General features: G+C 34.1%; 1 protein-coding gene across 1 annotated transcript in view; it reads right to left on the reverse strand.

Annotated features, from left to right (window-relative positions):
- Positions 1 to 15,511, reverse strand: part of LOC122795599 (plasma kallikrein-like) — a 675,844-nt gene that overhangs the window by 293,857 nt on the left and 366,476 nt on the right. The gene's annotated exons all lie outside the window — the stretch shown is intronic.

Here is a 15,511-nt window from a genome sequence, read left to right on the forward strand (position 1 = left end):
TAAAGAAGTAGTAGTGTATTTGTTAACTAAGTACAGCACTGATCCATGTAACCTTTTTTTCTCATCCTAGAAGCAGTGTCTGATTAAATGACTTGCTCACACAGTAAGTAAATGGAGTCTGAAGAAACATATACTGGACCACATGAAGCAGATTATTGCTAGCTTATAGCCATTGCCCTCTGCTGTAACTGCCAAGAAATTTATACTCCAGATATGTGTCTTCATGGTTTATAGGTAATTACTAGGAATGCGGTTCAGGAGACCACTGAGAAGCCCATTGCAGTTTCCCAGCTGCCTCAGAGAACTGCCTGGTTAGCTTACTTGCCACATAGCAACCAATTAGAAGTTGAGGAAATCAACCCCTGTACTATACAAAACAGCTTGTTAACAGCTTATAGACTTAATCTCTGCACTAACTGCACGAAAAGTTTAAAATTAAAATTGGTTATACAGAAAATACACAAATCAATTACCAGAAAAAAATACCACGTAATCTATTATGATAAACCCACATTTGTTGTATTAAATACAATGCAGCTACAATACAAACTGTAGATTTACAGTTAAACATCTCCTCAAGCCATCCAAATATTCATTACTTCATTCAGTCTTTCATTCTTTAGTAACCCATTTAATCTAATTTTCTGGGGGGGGGGCTACACCCTGTACCGGCATTCAGTGGGTACAAGGCTATGAGCTAAATGTAGAGAAAATATATACAATGTGGGCTGTAAGATTTTCAGATGAAAAAAAGCTTATACTAACTGTTAGTGAGGAAGCTAAATACATTATTTGCAGGATGTTGAGATAGAAAACTGTACTAAAGTGGTTGAGGTACCATATAAACAATAAATGCAGGTGGCACATGGAAAGTGAGTTTAAAGATGTGAAAAATAAATAGTTCAAAATCAAAAATAATTTTCAGATGACAATGAAGAATACTCAAAATCTTTGGTTTTAACACTGCAAAGTTTTTTTTACCAATAAAAAGTTCATATGACTAGATTGTTGATGACCTTTGTGAGTTCTGTGATGAGGTAATAGTGAGTTACTGACAGACATGTTCACAGCTACATAGGTGTACACTAGGCTAACAGCCACTGGGGCCTTTATAATCCTAGCCAAGCATCCCAATTGTATCCCATTATTTTAGGTGTGTAGAGGCTATTTTAAGGAGTATATGTAACCTAGGGTAAGATTTGCAGGCTGCCTTTGTTCACTTGAGACACAAGTACTAGATCTGGGGTGTACATCTGATCTCCCATCCACTGGTCTAGGTTTTTCTTTAATAAAGTTAGGGAAGAGTTCTGCTTTAGATAGATGGGAATTCTGTTCTAGAGAAGGGGAAATTCTCTGAGACATATACCTGTCCCTCCAAAGTGCCCTATTTATGTCTCAAGGAAAGTTTAAAATCCCTAAAATCAAGAAATTCTGATGCTATTCATCTTGTAGACATGTGTAATGTCCCTCAAGGAGGGATCCAAGGATATGTTGTTCACAGGTTCATAGGTGTGTACTAGGCTAATGGTCCTGGAGCCTTTACAAGCCTAGCCCATAGAAGTGCCCTCGCATCCTGCCATCCGACGTTAGTTTCCAGAGCCTCTATCAAGTAGAACCACTGGAGTGATCCCCAGGGTGAACTTTTTATTTCCCATCCACTCATCAAGATTTCTCTTGAAGAGGACCAGTGAAATCCTCTGCTCGACATGTATGGGAAGTCTATTCCAGAGCATAGGCAGTCTCTGGGTTATGAATCTGTCCCTTCAGCATGTTCTGTTGATTGTGGTAATGAGGTTTTGATCTCTGGAGCGTGTGGTGTAGAGGGATTGGGATTTCATTAGATGTAGCATTTCTAACAAAGGTGGGTCAGACATGGCTTTGTAAGTCAAGCAGAGATCACCTATTAGACAATATGAGACAGAGAATAGCTGGAGTTTTTTGAGTCTGTCCATGTAGGACATGTGTTTAAGGCCGAGGATACTCTTCATGAGGTACATTTGTGGCCTTTCCAGCTGTTTCATGTGTCTAGTGAGGTACATGCCAAATGGGTCATTATACTTGATGACTGGTCTAATGAGGGAAGAGTAGTGAGAGATGATGATCTCTTTCTTCCTGGATGCAAAACCATTGGTAATGATGTGTGCCACATAGATGGACTTTCTGACCACAGTGTCATTGTGGTGGTCAAAGGAGAGTTTGCTGTCAACCTGTGTCCTCAGATCTCTTATAATCTCTTCAGTGCTCAGTGGGCTCCCATCGATGTGGTAATTAGTTGGAACTGAGTTTTTCCCCAAAGGGGATGATGATGCATTTTATGGCATCAAGCTTAAGGCCATGGTTGCAACACCAGTCACTGGTCTCAGTGAGACCTTTCTGTAGGATGTCTATATCACTTGGGGAGTTAATAATGGCTCCCAGCTTGAAGTTGTATACTCAACTTCAGATGTAATCTTTAACCACAGGTACACATTAGTCTGATTAAATAGTCCTTGCCATTAATTGTTTCACACACACACACACACACACACACACACACACACACACACACACACACACACACACATACACATATATCTATATCAATATTTATATCTATATCAGTATTTATATGAATATCAATTAAATATCTATTTATCTATATAAATAATAAAATATATAAATATATATATATATATATATATATATATATATATATATATATATATATATATAGTTGCCCTCTATATGATCAAACATTCTTTATGTAGAGGGTAAAACCCAGAATTATGAAATTTGAACATACAGAAGACCAAATGCCCTAAACATTGAGCACACAAAAGAGTGAAAAGGAAAAGTACTTCTACTCCACATTTTCACATGAACCCCCCCCCCCATAATACTACTGAGTATAATTTTTTTCTGATAAGTGGCAGTGTTACAGGAAGGCTTTTATTAAGTTAAGGTGCAAGGTCAGGGCTTGGGGAAGGTCCAACATTAAGTTTAGGGTTAACACCCATTACTAAGGTGGAAAGAGGTGCACCCCATTAGTGACAATACCTAGGGTGATCAGTAATCCCCCAGTGGGTCTGGCATCTGTGAACACCCTGTGCACACCCAGTCCTATCTCCTAACCTGGTTTTCATTCCCCTTTTGCATCCATCCCCATCCCTGATGGTTTTGTAATCCTTTCCTCCCCATTGTCTTCCCTTTATCTGATGTCTTGTTCAGTTGGTGTTCCCCCTCCTTCATTGCTTTACCCACATCTATCAATCCTGTTTGTCTTTCCCACTACATAACCTGCACCTCATACTTTCTTTATACTTCACTTTCTTCATTCCTTATTCAACTTTCATTTTTCTTAAAAAAAAAAGAAAGAAGCAAACAGTTGCCTGTCCCACAAAAAAGTCTATGCCTTCTACTCATACCTATCAATGGTCCAGAATTTTGCAGAATGCAAAGACTTTTTGCTCCATAATTTTTTGTGTTCCTTATAAAATTATTAGTTTTATATCAAATCATTGTGGATTGACATTACTAAATCGTGGCACACATTTGAGTGTCAGACATTATATCCTTCAATAAATACATTCTAATGCAAAACCCATTATTATAGCAACTTTCTACATGTGTGAAAGCAATATTTATCGTATGTGCCTGACTGTTGGCTTTTGACCCACCACTAGTTTTGGCTCCCTTTTCATCTTTGTCCTATACTCCCATTTCTAACCTTTAATTTGGACAAAACTATATAAACATGCTACTCATATGTTGAAAAAGGGGCTTCTAGTTCACTTATTTTTTATAGTAGTAATATGTGTGATAGGTTGTAAAGGCCACCATTGATGAGAATGTACAAATGATGTGAGATGGCATTGATTACTGTATTCCAATAATGAAGTCTAACTGATGCCATGTCCTCTATCAACTGGCATAGACTTCCATTAGTCATGCAACTGAGCTGAGTGCCATTTTGCAATACTTAACAAGGATGAAATAGAGTAAATCATATGCCTTTAGTCTGAATGCTTCCATGGTTCAGTTTGTTCATGAAGTAATTTGTGAAGTTCCAGTACACTGGGTGGAGGGAAATAATTTCTTCATGCTTGTATGTCCAGCTCTCGGTTTTCTGTATTCAGTCTGCAAATATTGTTACATTTAGGTGAGATGTGCTTCCTTGACACCATCAGTCTGATTCCTGCTATGGCTCACCTAATTTTTGAGATAATATCTCTGAACAAAGTCATGGGATAAGTTCCCTCAAGCCTGTTGTTATTTTTCTGCAAATGTATAGCATTTGCCTGATATCTGCTTTATGGATATGTTTGTTGCAATTTCTGCTATGACTCATCTTGTTAATGCTGTAGTTGATGCAAAGTGCTAGAGTCAGTTTCCATGAAGCCTGATCTTTATTTCTGCTTCCAATTTGTCAGTGTTTAACTTTAACCTCACATGTGCTCCCTGAGATTGTTGTGTGTGAATTCCTCGATAGCTCACCTTATAAAGACGGTCCTTACTAGAGAAGAAGTGATAAGAGTGGATGGCTCACATCACTTCAGGGTTCCATAGATGTTTTTATAACATTTGCAGTTTATTACAAGTACTGTGAATGCTATCAAGACTGCTATTGGACAGGAATTCCTGTTATTTTTTTGTATCCCAGCTATAATTTCTGCATTTGATAGTTTCTAGGATTAGGGTCTTCAGATTGATATGCGTGCACATCCCTAAAGAATTCAGTCTTGAGTCAAAACCGCAACCACTATAAATTTATTAAAATATAAAAGCCAGTAATGACCTGTTATAAACATTTTCATCGGAGAAAAACCCTGACTTCGTCAGACAACACAAATTTTAGTTCAGAGACTGTTTACATACTAGTCACAAGGTACATTAATAAGGCTGAATTAATTAACAATCAATATTTAAAGCACCAAGTTCTATTGTGGATAAATATGTTGTTTACACTTTTTATCTACAATCAAGTTCTAAACAATAAAAATTCTTGTATAAAAAATACATTATAAAAATAATAATATATAATAATATATAATATATAATAATATATAACTTGATACTTTGAGCACAAATAATTCATATAGCCCTTAGTGGTACTCTATTTAAAAGACTTTCATCTTATATAATATATAATATATAATATATATGACTTCACAGTTTTGCTGCTCTTAACTTGAGTATTGGTACAACAGATATATTGTCATTTAATCCTGGTGTCCTGTTGGCTTCCAATATTATTTGCCAATAGGCCTCCCAATACTCCAATTTTGTTTCCCAAGGGCCACCCCTGGCTTCCCTAGGCAAAGTTTCCAAGACAAGAAACAAAATCTTGGCTTGATTACCAGGGTGTGCTTAAATAGAGCATTTTTAGAATTTTGTTTTTGAATTTCATACATATGCTCATATATTCTACGTCTTAGATGTCTCTCAGTTTTTCTGACGTAGAACCCATCACACATCTGGCACATAGCAATGTATACTAGCCCCTGTGTATTACAACTGGAATAGGAGGAGGCTATAATCCATATATTTCTAGCTGAAATTAATACTTTGTCAGTATGGGAAATGCTATAACTTTGTGAACAGGCCCCACACATGAATGTGCCCCTACGTTGATTGGAAAATGCATAACCACACCCTCCTTGTTCTAATAGACGTTTGATATTACTACCCTTTCAAAAAACTGGTTTCCCTTTGAGATTAGGAAGGTCAGTAAAATCACTGAAATTTTCCCATTCTTTTTCCACTATATTTTTGATGATACCAGCATTAACACTATAATCCTTTATGAAGGCTCTATTGAACCTTACTGATGTATTCTGGACATTATTATGGTTTGGGGAAAGATGTAAATTTCCTGTGCCTAAAATGGGTTTGTATTTATTGTTCCTGCCTTCCTTCACCTCATTGCTTATGCTGGTAATAAATTCTTCTGGATACCCTCTCTACTGGAACATGGTAGTTAATTTTTGGCACTCCAGAATATAATCATTCTCATCAGAGGTCATTCAGGATGCTAGAACAAACTGCCCTTTAACTATCCCTTTCTTTTAATATAAAGGATGGGAACTATTGTATTGAATGTAGGTATTAGAGAAGGCAGGTTTCCTATGGATAGTAGATTTGAAGCCTGTTTTATCTACGTTTAAGGATATATCCAAGTATTTAACTTGTGTTGTAACCTGGTATGTCAAAGTCAGAAAACTAGTACTTTGATTTAGGTAATTCATAAAGTTATGTAACTGCCCTTGGGTACCTGTCCAAAAATGCAGATATCATCCAAAAATCTAGAGTATAAGTTCCAATATTTACAAAATTCACTATAGACATTGTATTTTTTCTCCCATACAGAAAGGACAATATCTGCATAAGTGGGGGTGCAGTTGGCCCCCATGGCAATTCCAGTTACTTGTTTAAAGTATTCCCCACCTTATAAAGACGGTCCTTACTAGAGAAGAAGTGATAAGAGTGGATGGCTCACATCACTTCAGGGTTCCATAGATGTTTTTATAACATTTTCAGTTTAGTACAAGTACTCTGATAAAACTATAATGCTATCAGGACTGCTATTGGAAAGTAATTCCTGTTACTTTTTTGTACCCCAGCTGTAATTTCTGCATCTGATAGTTTCTAGGATTAAGGTCTTCAGATTGATATATGTGCACATCCCCTACCACCTTCTCCATTTTTTTCTGTACCATAGTTATCACCTCCATTTACAGTCTGCTGTTTGTGTCTGTTTTCTTTGGTAGTCCTAATATGACCTTTAGACTCCCCTCTAACATATACTTCCCTTACTTCTTTCTACAACTCATTCTTCTGTATATCTATATTCCAGAGTTTAAAAAAAAGCACATTGATATTGGCATCTTTTGGTGGACCCTCATGCTGACAGACACAGTGGCTTGTCATCTGTCAAAGTTCACAGTAATTACTTGTGCATTACTGTGTTTGTGGATTGATCTATAGCTATACTCCACAGGTATTTAAAGTGGTTGTGATGAGGAGCTGATGATCATGCACAGAGCCGTGGCTGTGTGCATTGTTAATGCTCATCTGGGCTTATTGCTCATGCATTGTATCAGTGTAGGCTTGGCCTTGATCATGAATGTGGGATTTCTGAACCCATGGGTAGCACTATACCAAGAAAATGTTCCAGTTGTGCTACTGTTTTAAAAACAGACAGGGAGATATCTAAATCTGTAATGGGGTAATCACCTATAAGTAAAGTCAATTTATGCTGAGCATATTCTTCAGTCATGGGACCATTTATATTTTACTACTCCTGATCATTTGGCCTAAGGGTTTACATCTAGTAATGCATGATAGAACTGTTCAGTAGCCACATAAAGTCTAAAATCCCGGGTCTAAATTAAATCATCGAACGCTTAGAAAAGTGAACGATGATTTATCAACCCCATGAATGAGAAAGCTTATAAACTCGAACGCTTAGAACAGCGATTTTTTTTTTCAAGAGAAAAAAAAATCTCTGTCCCAAAAAAAAATACACTTAAAACATAACATAAAGTGGGGGCTGTGCCCCCCACACCCCCTACTTAAATATACCAACTCCGAGATCGCACTACAGTGATGAAAATGGCAAAGTAATGGACACGGCCAAGCGATTTCTTTCCCAGGGAAAGAATTCACTTATATGCCACTTAATTTTGCCTTTTCGTCTTTTCAAGTTTGACCAAGGCGCATTTGAAAGAATGCATTCAAAAGAATGCGTCTTCGGTCATCTAATAGGAACCCAAATCCCCTGCTATGAAGGGCTGTTTTACTAGAGACAAGATATGACATGGAACTTTCCCAACATTTTTTACCATCTTTATTAAATCCTCTTATTTTAAGTTGCAATATGAGTTCACATTTATTAACAAAGAAGAAAACAAGCCTTAAGAATAGTTTACATTGTTATCATCATGCAGTGCATATGTACATACATAGAAATATTTCAAGCATGGGCATTAATGCCCTTTTAGTCTGCCAATATACCAAAAGAGTTGCAACCATAATAATTGTCCAGGCTGTTCTTAAAAATATCTGAACTAGTGTTTGCTTTAATGTAATTTGGTAGTCTATTCCATGCATCAGGTACTCTCTCAGAGAACAAATTAGTATACTTCTCATTCCTAGAAAATCTTATACATAGGTTGTCTGATGATTCTCTACTACTTTTTGATAACCCCATACATTTCCAAATGTAGTTGTCTCTAAATGCCCTATATACCTGAATAATGTGTCTTTTTATCTAGATGATACACTGTACAAGTTCAGATATTTTAGTCTTTCATAATAACTTAAATTTTTACATTCATTTATGTCCTTGGTATATTTCCGCTGTACTCTTTCCAGTTTACTCATACTTATTTTCTTATAAGGTTTCTATATTGTTATTCTATACTCATGTTTGGGTCTAATGTAACTAACAAGCATTGGCTTCATCATTTATGATTTCCCAAACTTTATAAATCATTTTATACAACCTATAGTTCTATAAATATCATTAACCAATTGGTTAATATGATTAGAAAAACTCAAAGCTGGAGCTACCCATATACCCAGGTCCATAAATGAATCAACAGTTTCAATCACTGTGCACTGCATTAAATATTCATCTTTCAATCTATGTCTCCCAAATCTCATGGGTCCCTATCAGTTCAGCAAAAAATCGGTTCGTCGAATGGCATTTTCAGTGCAATTACAGCCAACATGCCATTCATTAAACTGTTCATACTGAGATCACGGTACAGTGAGGATCGGGAAATTTACCTTTTCCCTACTGTAGTGCAATCTTGCTGTTGGTATATATCATTAGTAGGGGGTGTGGGGGCACAACCCCCCACATGAGGGGAATTTGATGAATTGCATTTCCTATGAAATGCCTTTCATTGAAGTCACGGTTCGCAGAAGTGATATAGACCCAAATCACATATGCTAAGTTTTTGAAGTATTTATTAGCACATTATTCTCCTGTGCCCAAATGGCCAATTTAGTCGAGTTCTTTTGTAGACATGCCCTATCTGTAACATGTAATCAGTTTATCCAATTTCAAGACATCTGCAGACAGACTGCAGAACACCTCAGATGAAAAAGATAGATCAAAAGATACAACCTAAACAAGTATGGACCTAGGACAGAGCCTTGAGGGACACCCTGACTATAACCAAGAATTTTACCTGTCCAATTGTTGTATGATAGTTGCCATGCCCTGTTTGTAAGCCATGCAGCTATCCATCTTATCAATAGTACATCAATACCTAGTTGTTCTAATTTATTAATCAGTGTTTTGTGTATGACCCTGTCAAATGCTGAAGTTAAATTATAAATTACATCACAGCACAATTATTCATCCATAGCTGTTATTGTTATTGAACATCATGCTACAGGTGGTGCTAGATCTGTTTTTAACATATGCATGCTGATGTATGGTTTCAAGTCCCAACCTTTCCAGTTCTGACAGTAACTTATCCAATACTAATTTTTCTATTATTTTTCTACACCATGAAAGCAGGCTTAATGGTCTGTATGACTCTGGGTTTGTCCTACTCCCCTTTCCTTTAAAGACAGGTTTAATAAATGCATGTTTTCAATCTTGAGGAATCTCTCCATATTTATACACACTAGTAACTTGTACTATAAGTTCTTGCTTAAGTGTTTTCAGGTCATTATTGTTATTTCTGTCTCCACCTTGTCCTTTGTTTGGATTCAGTTTGCGAAGTTTTTCTTCAATATTATCTAATTTGATGTTAGTATCTGAGGTTAATTGGATGTCACTAGGACAACTTATCACTCCTTTGTGAAGCCAATCTGATATGCATAATATTTTGTAACTATATGTATAACATATTTTATATAAGAATACATTTTTGAATTTGAATATAATGGTGTCCTATTATGCTCAATATCTTTATATAAATTTTCTTTACATTTTTCTTGATCCTGACTCACACACCATGCTTATTTTGTTTGCCCAGCTTGTTTATTTCAGTTTTGAAATCTGTAGTTCAGCATCTTTTTCATTTCTTATAATTTGTGTCTCACCTTAATCAAGTATCTTGTTCTTATGGAGGAAGTAGATCCTCCTTACGTTGGGTGGCCTAGATGAGGAAGTTAAACATTTTTTGGATTTTTTTTTTGCATTCAGTTTCTCTTTCAAAACTTTCCACATCTATTCTGCAGGTTTTCCACTGAATGCATCAATCCAATTAGTTTTACACAGTGACTGTTTTGCTTCCATATAATCTGTAATTAATCTTCTGCGCATTGGTTTAGATTTCAGTTTGACAGAATTATCTAGCAAATCAACTTATATAATCCCTTGATCACTGCACATCAATAATGGGTAAAACGTGACATAAAGTACTAGTAATTTCTTTAGGAGCAAAAACAATGTTTGGTATGTTCCGTTCCCTGGTAGGTTTTTTTTACAATCTGAAGCAATTGTTGTTCCTGACCATACATTGTGAATTATTTCCTTACTAATGTTGTTGAATCAATGTTATTCCAGTCTGGTTCTAGTAAATTTAAGTCCCCAGCCACTAATATTATTCACTCTTGTGTTTAATGCTAGAAATGTATGAATTGCTCAAGGTTATCAGCACTTGACATTGGTGGTCTACGCACTCCAACCAATGTTATATGTTCCAGGGTTGTCTTTATTGTCACAGTTACACAACCTATAACATTGGTGTTATCACTGAACATGTAATAATCATGGGTCTCATAACTATCTATAATCCATATCATAACACTCACACCTGATTTTTTGTTAGAATGTCTGTTACAGTAAGAATATTTAAACCATGACAGAACTGGTGTCCAGTCATTGTTCTTTAACCATGTTTCACAAACAATATGAATATTAGTTTTGTGGGAACATAGCAAATTCAACCAATAAAAAAAACTTTATTTTTAATGCTCCTAGCATTAACAAACATCAGAGATGTGTCAAATGTTGCTATCCGTGAACTGTTAAATTTTCAAGCTGGCAAAAATCCTGCCTTGTGTTTGTCAAATATTGCAAAATATCTGCTGCAAAAAAAAATTTCCCTGACCTTGACAAGTACATGCCATCCTGTCTGAACATGTGTGCCCAAAACTATATTTATGTTTACAAAACTATATTTAGGTTTTCTTTTAACAACTTTCCATTCACTCCAGCATTACATTAATCGCTTAAAGGTATGTATTCTTTTAAACCCCATTTGTACTCCTGAGAACTTGTCTGCATGCATTTTTCACACATATTCCATTTATTTTGTTGAAATTTTCTCCTACCTTTTTCTAAAGATCCCACTTAAAATTATACCTTTTACAATATTCAGCACTGCCATTACAACTGGATTGGATTTTTACTTCCATTTTTTTTTTACTAATTGCTTTTTTGTCTACCAATAACATTAATCTTAGTAAGGCCTTACCTCCCTAGGTAATTTAGATCCTAAATCCTGGCTCTAAATAATCATTTCCTTAGTTATTACCATTTGCTTTCCAAATATTTCCATCAAAGTGCTCTATAGGGTATTTTTGAAATACACAAACTTATTTATTTCCCCAAAAATACTTTTACTTTCCTCTGTCTTGTCCATCACATCACCAACATTTATTATCTACTTGAGAAGAAAACATTTACAGTTTACTTGGGATATACACCTATGTATGCAAATATTTCAGTGAAAAAATCTAATCCTTCTGGACTTTGTTGTATAATCAGGAGCCTTACAGAGTTCTTCCTGTTGTTACTTTGTATTTTGTACTAAAACATGGCAAAGTTATATAACATATGGTATATTAAACTAAAACCAGAATAAGCCACAGACACTACTAGAATGATGTATACTGGGCAGTAAAAATATACCTTAGCACTGGAAGAGCTTTATTATGCTTTCATTTAAAATACTTCTTTAGAAATGCATCTACAAAATCAATCAAATCTTTAAATTAATTAACCAGTCTAATCTGTTATTATCTAATAAAAGTTCCTATAAGTTTTTTTTATTTATCAAAGGAAGAAAGGTTTCCTCTGCTTGAAATGAAACAGCAAACACATTTAAGATTTATGAGAGCTGATAAAGGGAGCAGATTAATAATTATGGAACAGAACACATATAAAATAGCTATACATAATATGTTAAGTAATAAAAATAAATACAAAGAAGTAACATTTTATGAAATAAATAAACGTTATAGGTTCATAATACATTTTTATATGATTTATCAAGATCTTTTTATATGATTTATTAATGAATAGTGACATTGATCAAGCTCTATGTATTTAAATATAGAAAAATCCAAAAATAAAGTATTATTTGGAGTACACAAATTACATAAAGGTCCAGTAAATCCACAATTCTGACCTATGATATCCACCCCCAATAATATCTGTGAAGGAATGGCTCTGCTTTTAGATACAATTTTAAATCCTTTAATTCAACAGCTTTCCTTCTATTTAATTATTGAGATTTATTAGATACATTAAGATTATTTAATTGTGATGAATAGAATTATTGTCATAGAAATATTAAGTTTATAAAAGTGGATATATGTTAATTATTTATACGCATACCACAAGAAGAAGCTGTTGAAGCTTTAAGACTTTATTTAGGAAAGTACACCAGTTTGTCGAAAGAACAGATTAATTTAAGTTGTTCGATTATGGAAATCATTTTAGAAAATGATTATTTTTTATTTGATAAAAGGTATTTTAAACAAGTCCAGTGGGTGGCTATGGGCTCTTCAGTTGCTCCTTCTTTTGCAAATCTTATATTAGGATAGAGGGAACTTGAAGTATTAGTAAAAAGTTTATTTTTTAAAATATTATAATATATAAATGTTTCGAAGATGACTGCTTTTTCATTATGGACATCACAGAAGAAGAATGTAAACAGTCTATTCACCAGTTAAATTAAATTTCAGATTATTTTAAATGCACTTTAGGTAAAGTGGGTTTAAAAGTTCATTTTTTTAGATGTAATTTTAGACTGGGATATAATAAATAGAAAGAAGGAAAGTAAACTTTATAGAAAAGAGACATTCTCGAATAATTATTTATCTTATAAGAGTGGGCCCCCTAATTTTATGAAAAAGAACATCCCAATAGGACCATTTATATGAGCATCAAGAATGATTACTTCAGATGATGGATTTTATAGAGAAATTGTTAATATTATGTCTATGTTTATAGAAAGGGAGTACAATAGAGAACTTTTACTTAGCATTGCCACAGAGGTTACTAGTAAGAGAATAACTATTCTTAGGCCATTGTGAGCTAATTACAATAGTCCACAGGAAGGTTTAATAGGGCATAAAAACACTAAGAACTTTAATAAAGGACAATCATTTTTGTTAGAAATGTCTGTTGACAGTTTAAATGTTCAAGTTATCATAAGGAAGAATTGGAAATTGTTATTAGCAAATTATGAACTTTCCAAAACTGCAACTAGTGATCCCACCTTTATTTACCAATGTAAAACATGTTTAAAAAAGATGTTAGAGCATAATGAGACACTTGCTGAATTACCAAATACTGTGAGAGATAGAGGCATGTTTAGCTGTGGTGTGTATAAAATCTGTATATTTATCAGTTTTAGTCCTTATATTTACTTTTAGATTATTTTATACATCTTCAATGAAGATTTACATGTAAATCAGTTGGTATTATTTACATAGCAACATTCTTGGGGTGTCAAAGTTATTATATAGTAATAAGTACATGTACATTAGAAAAAAGAATTAAAGAACATTTATATTGCATTAAGACAAAAGACAAAAATAATGCTTTATATAAGCATATTAATTCTTGTGACAAGTATAAAAAAATATTTGTTTTCAGTAAAAGAGCAAGTGCCTTGGGATTTGAGAGGTAGAAATTATAAAAATAAAATTAGAAAGTATAGAAACCAAGTGGCAAATAAGATTGAATGCTGATAAACCCCTATTGTAAATGAACCTATTAAGATATTTTTTTAAGAGACAAGAGATTAAAGGTTAAGTAAGGTCATTGTTTATACATTATTTTACACAAGTAACATGTTTTTCACATACACAAATGTTATGGTAGTACATTTTTTGTTGTGTGTCTTTTAGAATTAACTAATTTAACCATATTGTCTAATTGATTGGTTAATTAATGTAAATATTTGATTGGATTTTAGATGTATATAAACTGTGAGATATTTTGTCTGTTATATTGTTTCTGAAGAAGTCTTTTAGACGAAAGCATAAAAAAAAGCTCTTTCAGTGCTAAAGTGTATTTTTACTGCTCAGAATCCATTGTTCTACTGGAATCTATGGTTTATTCTGGTTTGACTTTGTATTTTGCCTTTTTATTTTATTTTCCCAATATTTTCATACCTCTTCTGATTGATTATTATAGTATTATGCAATATTGTGTATGTCACACTAATCATCCCAATCTAAACAATATCTTCTGTTATAGACTCAACTAAAAAATCTGTACAAATGAATCTTTTACCCAGTCCTCCCATCTCCCATTGTTTTTCCTAAATGCTCTTATCAGTGTCTGACAGAAAAGGCAATCTGTAACCTATAGTCCAAACTCTGTTTACTCATTCCTGTATTGGCTTAGTTCTTGGAATTTTTTTTGCTATTTTTTGAATATAATAATCTATATGGTTGTTGCTATTCTCCACAAAGACTTGCATCCAACATCCTAGTCGCTTTTGTCTCTTGAATTCTTTGAATTTCACCATTGTGCTTTTTCTCTTTGATTTATAATCTTCTAGTTAAACTATGTATATGGTCCTTAACTATGTAGCTTTAAATACCTCTTCATATTAGGTAACTATGAACCATCTGGTTCTTTTGGGAGAATCAACTTATCCCATCTAAAGATTGCCCTTCCCCCCTTAGAAATACATTTCTTCAACTCTTTGTAAATTGTCACTCACACTTTCTCCTCCAGCTGATAAAAATACACCTGATCTGTAAATAAGACAAAGGGATGAGAAACATTTTCACTGTTTGTATCTTACTTGACATACCCATAATCAAGGACTCCCACTGTCTTCAATTTTATCTTCTGTTTAACATCATCTCACATATCTGTACATACTATATCAGCATTCAATTTATTGTGTACAGCTAAATGATCAATTTTATCATGTTTCCAAAAGCAATGTATTGCTGAATCAGCCCATGCATTGATGAATAGTCTACTACTACAGTGTTCACTACAAATTTTGTTTTAACTTTATTTATCTCATATTCAGGCAAAAAAATGAAACAGTCTCAAAATGTTTTTCAGCACTGAAATGTCCTTTTCTATATTATTCAAGTACAAAATAATTTGAATTGAAAATAAACCTAACATTTTTTGATTGCCACAAAAGTTATCTTCTTCAATTTCTGAATCCCTATTTTAATAAGGGCTCTAAATATAACAGAGAGAAAAGACGATATTCCTACATGGTTCCTCCATTTAAGTGCAGACTGTCAAAGAGGAGCCCTCCCACTTTAACTCTTGCCTCTGACCCTTCATACATTCTTCTTA

Source organism: Protopterus annectens, chromosome 2.part2 (genome assembly GCF_019279795.1).
Source record: "Protopterus annectens isolate FY-2018-M chromosome 2.part2, PAN1.0, whole genome shotgun sequence".
Classification (NCBI taxonomy): domain Eukaryota; kingdom Metazoa; phylum Chordata; order Ceratodontiformes; family Protopteridae; genus Protopterus; species Protopterus annectens.